Source organism: Ovis canadensis, chromosome 14 (genome assembly GCF_042477335.2).
Source record: "Ovis canadensis isolate MfBH-ARS-UI-01 breed Bighorn chromosome 14, ARS-UI_OviCan_v2, whole genome shotgun sequence".
NCBI classification, from domain to species: domain Eukaryota; kingdom Metazoa; phylum Chordata; class Mammalia; order Artiodactyla; family Bovidae; genus Ovis; species Ovis canadensis.
The window spans coordinates 39711313-39720615 of NC_091258.1; positions in this window are offsets into that span (position 1 = coordinate 39711313).

The window sequence follows — 9303 nt, forward strand, 5'->3', positions numbered from 1 at the left end:
ATCTCAGAGACCTCCAGGACAATATGAAACGCTCCAACATTCGAATTATAGGAGTCCCAGAAGAAGAAGACAGAAAGAAAGATCATGAGAAAATCCTTGAGGAGATAATAGTTGAAAACTTCCCTAAAATGGGGAAGGAAATAATCACTCAAGTCCAAGAAACACAGAGAGTTCCAAATAGGATTAACCCAAGGCGAAACACCCCAAGACACATATTAATCAAATTAACAAAGATCAAACACAAAGAACAAATATTAAAAGCAGCAAGGGAAAAACAACAAATAACACACAAGGGGATTCCCATAAGGATAACAGCTGATCTTTCAATAGAAACTCTTCAGGCCAGGAGAGAATGGCAAGACATACTTAAAGTGATGAAAGACAATAACCTACAGCCCAGATTACTGTACCCAGCAAGGATCTCATTCAAATACGAAGGAGAAATCAAAAGTTTTACAGACAAGCAAAAGCTGAGAGAATTCAGCACCACCAAACCAGCTCTCCAACAAATTCTAAAGGATATTCTCTAGAAAGGAAACACAAAAAGGGTGTATAAACCCGAACCCAAAACAACAAAGTAAATGGTAACGGGATCATACTTATCAATAATCACCTTAAACGTAAATGGGTTGAACGTCCCAACCAAAAGACAAAGACTGACCGAATGGATACAAAAACAAGACCCCTCTATTTGCTGCTTACAAGAGACCCACCTCAAAACAAGGGACACATACAGACTGAAAGTGAAGGGCTGGAAAAAGATATACCACGCAAATAGAGACCAAAAGAAAGCAGGAGTGGCAATACTCATATCCGATAAAATAGACTTTAAAACAAAGGCTGTGAAAAGAGACAAAGAAGGCCACTACATAATAATCAAAGGAACAATCCAAGAAGAAGATATAACAATTATAAATATATATGCACCTAATATAGGAGCACCGCAATATGTAAGACAAATGCTAACAAGTATGAAAGGGGAAATCAACAATAACACAATAATAGTGGGAGACTTTAATACCCCACTCACACCTATGGACAGATCAACTAAACAGAAAATTAACAAAGAAACACAAACTTTAAATGATACATTAGATCAGTTAGATCTAATTGATATCTACAGGACATTTCACCCCAAAACAATGAATTTCACCTTTTTTTCAAGTGCTCATGGAACCTTCTCCAGGATAGATCACATCCTGGGCCATAAATCTAAACTTGATAAATTCAAAAAAATCGAAATCATTCCAAGCATCTTTTCTGACCATAATGCATTAAGGTTAGATCTCAATTACAGGAGAAAAACTATTAAAAATTCCAACATATGGAGGTTGAACAACACACTTCTGAATAACCAACAAATCACAGAAGAAATCAAAAAAGAAATCAAAATATGCATAGAAACTAATGAAAATGAAAACACAACAACCCAAAACCTGTGGGACACTATAAAAGCAGTGCTAAGAGGAAAGTTCATAGCAATACAGGCATACCTCAAGAAACAAGAAAAAAGTCAAATAAACAACCTAACTCTACAACTAAAGCAACTAGAAAAGGAAGAGTTGGAGAACCCCAGAGTGAGTAGAAGGAAAGAAATCTTAAAAATTAGGGCAGAAATAAATGCAAAAGAAACAAAAGAGACCATAGCAAAAATCAACAAAGCCAAAAGCTGGTTCTTTGAAAGGATAAATAAAATTGACAAACCATTAGCCAGACTCATCAAGAAGCAAAGAGAGAAAAATCAAATCAATAAAATTAGAAATGAAAATGGAGAGATCACAACAGACAACACAGAAATACAAAGGATCATAAGAGACTACTATCAGCAGTTGTATGCCAATAAAATGGACAATGTGGAAGAAATGGACCAATTCTTAGAAAAGTACAATTTTCCAAAACTGAACCAGGAAGAAATAGAAAACCTTAACAGACCCATCACAAGCACGGAAATTGAAACTGTAATCAGAAATCTTCCAGCAAACAAAAGCCCAGGTCCAGACGGCTTCACAGCTGAATTCTACCAAAAATTTCGAGAAGAGCTAACACCTATCCTCCTCAAACTCTTCCAGAAAATTGCAGAGGAAGGTTAACTTCCAAACTCATTCTATGAGGCCACCATCACCCTAATACCAAAACCTGACAAAGATGTCACAAAAAAAGAAAACTACAGGCCAATATCACTGATGAACATAGATGCAAAAATCCTCAACAAAATTCTAGCAATCAGAATCCAACAACACATTAAAAAGATCATACACCATGACCAAGTGGGCTTTATCCCAGGGATGCAAGGATTCTTCAATATCCGCAAATCAATCAATGTAATTCACCACATTAACAAATTGAAAAATAAAAACCATATGATTATCTCAATAGATGCAGAGAAGGCCTTTGACAAAATTCAACATCCATTTATGATAAAAACTCTCCAGAAAGCAGGAATAGAAGGAACATACCTCAACATAATAAAAGCTATCTATGACAAACCCACAGCAAACATTATCCTCAATGGTGAAAAATTGAAAGCATTTCCCTTAAAGTCAGGAACAAGACAAGAGTGTCCACTTTCACCGCTACTATTCAACATAGTTCTGGAAGTTTTGGCCACAGCAATCAGAGCAGAAAAAGAAATAAAAGGAATCCAAATTGGAAAAGAAGAAGTAAAACTATCACTGTTTGCAGATGACATGATCCTCTACATGGAAAACCCTAAAGACTCCACCAGAAAATTACTAGAGATCATCAATGAATATAGTAAAGTTGCAGGATATAAAATCAACACACAGAAATCCCTTGCATTCCTATACACGAATAATGAGAAAGTAGAAAAAGAAATTAAGGAAACAATTCCATTTTCCATTGCAACGAAAAGAATAAAATACTTAGGAATATATCTACCTAAAGAAACTAAAGACCTATATATAGAAAACTATAAAACACTGATGAAAGAAATCAAAGAGGACACTAATAGATGGAGAAATATACCATGTTCATGGATCGGAAGAATCAATATAGTGAAAATGAGTATACTACCCAAAGCAATTTACAAATTCAATGCAATCCCTGTCAAGCTACCAGCCACATTTTTCACAGAACTAGAACAAATAATTTCAAGATTTGTATGGAAATACAAAAAGCCTCGAATAGCCAAAGCAATCTTGAGAAAGAAGAATGGAACGGGAGGAATCAACTTGCCTGACTTCAGGCTCTACTACAAAGCCACAGTCATCAAGACAGTATGGTACTGGCACAAAGACAGACATATAGATCAATGGAACAAAATAGAAAGCCCAGAGATAAATCCACACACATATGGACACCTTATCTTTGACAAAGGAGGCAAGAATATACAATGGAGTAAAGACAATCTCTTTAACAAGTGGTGCTGGGAAAACTGGTCAACCACTTGTAAAAGAATGAAACTAGATCACTTTCTAACACCGTACACAAAAATAAACTCAAAATGGATTAAAGATCTAAATGTAAGATCAGAAACTATAAAACTCCTAGAGGAGAATATAGGCAAAACACTCTCAGAAATAAATCACAGCAGGATCCTCTATGATCCACCTCCCAGAATTCTGGAAATAAAAGCAAAAATAAACAAATGGGATCTAATTAAAATTAAAAGCTTCTGCACAACAAAGGAAAATATAAGCAAGGTGAAAAGACAGCCTTCGGAATGGGAGAAAATAATAGCAAATGAAGCAACTGACAAACAACTAATCTCAAAAATATACAACCAACTTATGCAGCTCAACTCCAGAAAAATAAACGACCCAATCAAAAAATGGGCCAAAGAACTAAATAGACATTTCTCCAAAGAAGACATACGGATGGCTAACAAACACATGAAAAGATGCTCAACATCACTCATTATTAGAGAAATGCAAATCAAAACCACAATGAGGTACCACTTCACACCAGTCAGAATGGCTGCGATCCAAAAATCTGCAAGCAATAAATGCTGGAGAGGGTGTGGAGAAAAGGGAAGCCTCCTACACTGTTGGTGGGAATGCAAACTAGTACAGCCACTATGGAGAACAGTGTGGAGATTCCTTAAAAAATTGCAAATAGAACTACCTTATGACCCAGCAATCCCACTTCTGGGCATACACACCGAGGAAACCAGAATTGAAAGAGACACATGTACCCCAATGTTCATCGCAGCACTGTTTATAATAGCCAGGACATGGAAACAACCTAGATGTCCATCAGCAGATGAATGGATAAGAAAGCTGTGGTACATATACACAATGGAGTATTACTCAGCCGTTAAAAAGAATTCATTTGAATCAGTTCTGATGAGATGGATGAAACTGGAGCCAATTATACAGAGTGAAGTAAGCCAGAAAGAAAAACACCAATACAGTATACTAACACATATATATGGAATTTAGGAAGATGGCAATGACGACCCTGTATGCAAGTCAGGAAAAAAGACACAGATGGGTATAACGGACTTTTGGTCTCAGAGGGAGAGGGAGAGGGTGGGATGATTTGGGAGAATGGGAATTCTAACATGTATACTATCATGTAAGAATTGAATCGCCAGTCCATGTCTGACGTAGGGTGCAGCATGCTTGGGGCTGGTACATGGGGATGACCCAGAGAGATGTTGTGGGGAGGGAGGTGGGAGGGGGGGTCATGTTTGGGAACGCATGTAAGAATTAAAGATTTTAAAATTAAAAAAAAAAAAATGAATCCTCGTAACAACCCCTTTACACATGAGGAAATTGATATGTCTCAGTTCCATGACTTTAAATCCTGGTTCCGATACCAAAGGTTATGCCTTTTGTCTTCTGTGATGGGAACTCTGTTTTTTCTCTTACGTGGTGGGGAATAGGGATGTTAGGAGAGGCCTGTGAATATGATCTGCCATTGTTTCCATACCCACTTTTGGTTATTTCAGCAAATATGGGCATCGTGTATACACAGTTCCCAATATTGTATTTCTTCCTTACTGCCTGGGGTAGCCAGAATAGAATGCTCATGACAGTAAATTGGTCTTGGACGTCAAGGAACAAAACAGACCAGGATCATGGAGTATATGGATTTCTTGGGTCCTCTTTTCCCCTGCAGCTAGGCTGGCCTCTGCCAATAGGAGGTGAGCATTTTGAAGTGACACGTGAATCAATACTTAGCAGGTGTAACTTAAGGTGATAGGTAGTATCGATCAGGAGAGAAATCTATTTTATGTGTTAGGGGGGTACAGCAGGCTAGGAGGGGAGCCCACAATAATGAAAAGGACATAGACTGTCCAATTTAGTGGACACTGGCTTGAATATTGTCTCTACAACAAACCTTGTGACTTTGAGCCACTCTCTTAATCATTCTGAGCCTCAGTTTCCTTGTCTGCAGAATCCTCCTGCCTACTGGTTTGTTCTGAGGAAGTTATAGCTACTTGTTGCCAAGACTTATTACTCCTAAGGCACTCTGATCACCGCTTTAAGTACACTCTGTGTGTGTTTATGCTTTTATTGTTGTTTGGTGCTCACAAATGTTTGACTGTTAATTTCTGCTATTATATTTTCCTTGACTTATAATTTCACCTTTTGATGGTTATTGACATTGTTTTTGAACATACCAGCTTATCCTTGCTCTACTTAAGACAAGGAGTACATGTTTAGTGGTCACTGTGGATTCCAAGAAGTGAAGAGAAAGGATTTCCCTGGAGGTCCAGTGGTTAAGACTTCATGCTTCCAGTGCGGGGGTCACAGGTTTGATTCCTGGTCGGGAAACTAAGGTCTCGCATGCCACATGGAGAGGCAACCCCTCCCCAGAAAAAAAAAAAAGCCAAAACATCAGGATACTCCTGGATGCTACAGTGGAATGAAAGGAAAGAATACAAGCAGAAGACAAAACATAGAGCGCTCTTCATGCAGCCAGCCTTCTGTCTGGGGGAATCCCAGTTATGCCCTGAGCCATCAAGGGTCCAATTTCACAGGTCTCAATGCACTGAATTCAACAAAGCACTTATTCCTTTGCTAATCCCTTAAATTCCTTTATTTGCATCTTGTTTTTGTACTTAATCAAATGTTACCTCATACTGTTATTGTTTTCTAAGAACCTTATCAGTGTTTTTGGGGTTTCCTTGATAGCTCAGTTGGTTAAGAATCCGCCTGCAATGCAGGAGACCCTCGTTCGATTCCTGGGTTGGGAAGATCCAGCAGAGAAGAGATAGGCTACCACTCCAGTGTTCTTGGGCTTCCCTGTGGCTCAGCTGGTAAAGAATCTGCCTGCAGTGCATGAAACGTGAGTTCGATCCCTGGGTTGGCAAGATCCCCTGGAGAAGGGAAAGGCTACCCACTGTAGTATTTTGGCCTGGAGAATTCCATACACTGTACAATCCATGGGATCACAGAGTCAGACATGACTGAGTGACTTTCACTTTATCACTGTTTTTATATTATTATGTCATCACCATTTCTACTGTACCTAGCTCAGCATTGGCACATAGTAGGTGGTTAGGTAGGTATGTGTGTGTGATGTTTTTCTGTTGTTTCTTTTGATTTAAAAAGTAAACTAAAAAGAGAGAATTGCCGTTTCAGTTAATCCCACAGACCTTTGTTGCTGTTTCTGTCTCTTTGCTAAGTTGCGATTGTCTCTCTGCAACCCCATGGATTGTAGCCTGCCTGGCTCCTCTGTCCGTGGAATTGTGCAGGCAAGAATATGGGAATGGGTTGCCATTTCCTACTCCAGGGGATCTTCCCGACTCAGGGATAGAACCTGCATCTCCTGGGTCTCCTGCATTGGCAAGTGGATCCTGTACCACTGAGCCACCTGGAAAGCAAATCCTTATGAGGTAATTACACAGATAAACTCAGTTATACACACACTTGAGTGTATGGGCAGAGCTAGAATCTGAGCATACAAAGAAATCAACATAGTCCTTGCCCTTGAGATCCCATAGTTTGGTGTGCAAAATAGCCACACAGGAACACTTCGTAGTAGAACACTGGATATTATGTAAAAAAAGAAGGGGAGTCATATTATCTGGGGTTTCAGGGAAAGCCTTCTAGACATGCATCTATGCTGAACCTGATTGAATGGATAAAAGCCATCCAAGGGAGAAAAGAAGGGTGATACAATCCAAGCAAAGAAAATAGCATAAGCAAAGCTGGAAGCTATGTGGGAAATGATGTGTTTGACCAGAGTTTGTGGAAAGCAGTTTGGAGTTATCACACTCCAAAGTACAAAGTAACTTATTTTGGAAGTGAGGAAAGGAAAATGGATAGGGGGTCAGCCCAGAACTAGTAACTATAGCCCACCAAGATAAAGATGTTGTCTGTAAATATGGTGACATAGTTGCAATTGTCTTTAGATTGATCAGTATGGTTGCTGATTGGATGATGAATTTATGATGTGCTAGAAATAGGGGGAGGAATTAGAAGGTTGTTGAGATAGTCCAATGAGAGAAATTAGGGGCCTGGCTTAGGACGGAGAAGGACAGGATGATGATGATGAAGTTGCTTGTGCTACTGTTACTACCGATAGCAATATTTAAATACAGTTGATCCTGGAACAACTCAGGGGCCCCCCAACTGCCCCCCCTCCATGCAGTTGAAAATCCTCATCTAACTGATAGTTGGCCCTCCTACCCATGGTTCCACATCTGTGGATTCAACCAACCTTGGACCAGGTGGTACCACAGTATATACTATCGAAAAAAATCTGCATGGAAGTGGACCTGTGCAGTTTAAACCCACCTTGTTCAAGGATCAGCAGTACATCCTGATATATTACAGGTTCCGTTTAAAGGGTTTAGTAGGAATTAATTTAATTGTCCTATTGACCCTAATATTTTCCCCATTTTATAGATGAGGAAACTAAGAGGTTAAGTAGTTCACCTAGTGTGTCATAAGGCAAAGGGGCCGAGCTCGAGTTCAGGCCAGGCTATCTGGCTGAGTCTGAGTTCTAATCACTGCTCCATGCTGCTGCTTTCAATCTTGAAGCAACAACAGGGTTTGTTTTTCTGATATTTTAGCAAAGGAATCTATTCCTCAGTTAATTCTCATAATTAAAACTGTAACTTTATCCTTTGATTAATAGTTATGATAGCAAATTTATATAGTATTGATAAGCAAAAAGAGAAAAATAAGCAACAACTCCATTTCCAACATCCTTTGGTAACTAGTGAAAGCAATTTGTAATTTCTTTTTGTGTCTTCTTCCCTCCCTTTCTGACTCTTATCTTATCCTCTGTGTGTATGTACACATGCTTTTGGGACATCATTCTAAGATATTAGATATTTCTTCATCTCTCCCTCTTTTTTATTTTGACTGAGCCTTGCAGCATGCGGGATCTTAGTTCCCTGCCTTGGGAGTGTGGAGTCTTAACTACTAGACTTCCAGGGGAGTCCCTCAATCTTATTTTTAATGATTGCACAATACTCCTTTTTAGAGTGGAGGACTTTGGTGACTAGATCAATGTGGGTGGGTAAGGAAGAAGTAACATATTTAGTATGACTCAGATTTATGGCTCTGTGTGTGGTGATGCAATGAGGAACAGAGAACTCTGGAAGGCTATATAGGTTCATGTGGAGTTTGAAGGACTTATGTATCATTTAAATAAGGATGCTTTCAATTAGCTCAGTGTATGAATCTGAAGATCAACAGAAATTTGTTTTTCTTTCCATGCACTTGATGAATTTGAAACTCAGAGGTTAAGTCACTTTCCCAAAGTTCAAAGTCTGGTCTGGTCAGAGCTCATATGTTTTTCACACATTATTATTTTTTTACACACATTATCCATTACATGGGTAAATAAAATAATGAAGAAACTTATAAAATAGTCTTTTTTTGGGATAATATTCAGTGTTCAGCCCACTTTTCATTCTGCTAATTTTCACCTCTCACTTTCTTCCTCAAAGAAGATACAAGGGTAGGCTTGCCCTAAGGAAGTTTAGAAGCTGGATTTGTTTAACATTACTTCAAAGATCCAGTACCCTTAGGCTGTTTAAGATTGTTTAGCCTTCTTTGCTGCTATTTGAATAGACAGGATGCTTTGAAATGAGTACAAAACAAACAAGAAAACAGACAAAAATAACACTAAAACCCTAGTGATACATATAGGGTCATGAGATGGAAAGATTGGGATGTAACAAACAGGCCACCTCACGTTCTGAACTTTGTCTAGCTCTGTTTGGGAGCTCTACTCCTTGGCTGTTTGTGAGACCCTGTGCTCTTACTTTGCCACTGTGTCCAGTAATGGTTGCTGCTGATTTAAAGCTTTAATCCTGTGAAGCCATGTGTAGCTCATTTATTTCATGGGCAGAGGAGTAGACGATGAGGCAGTGTCCAA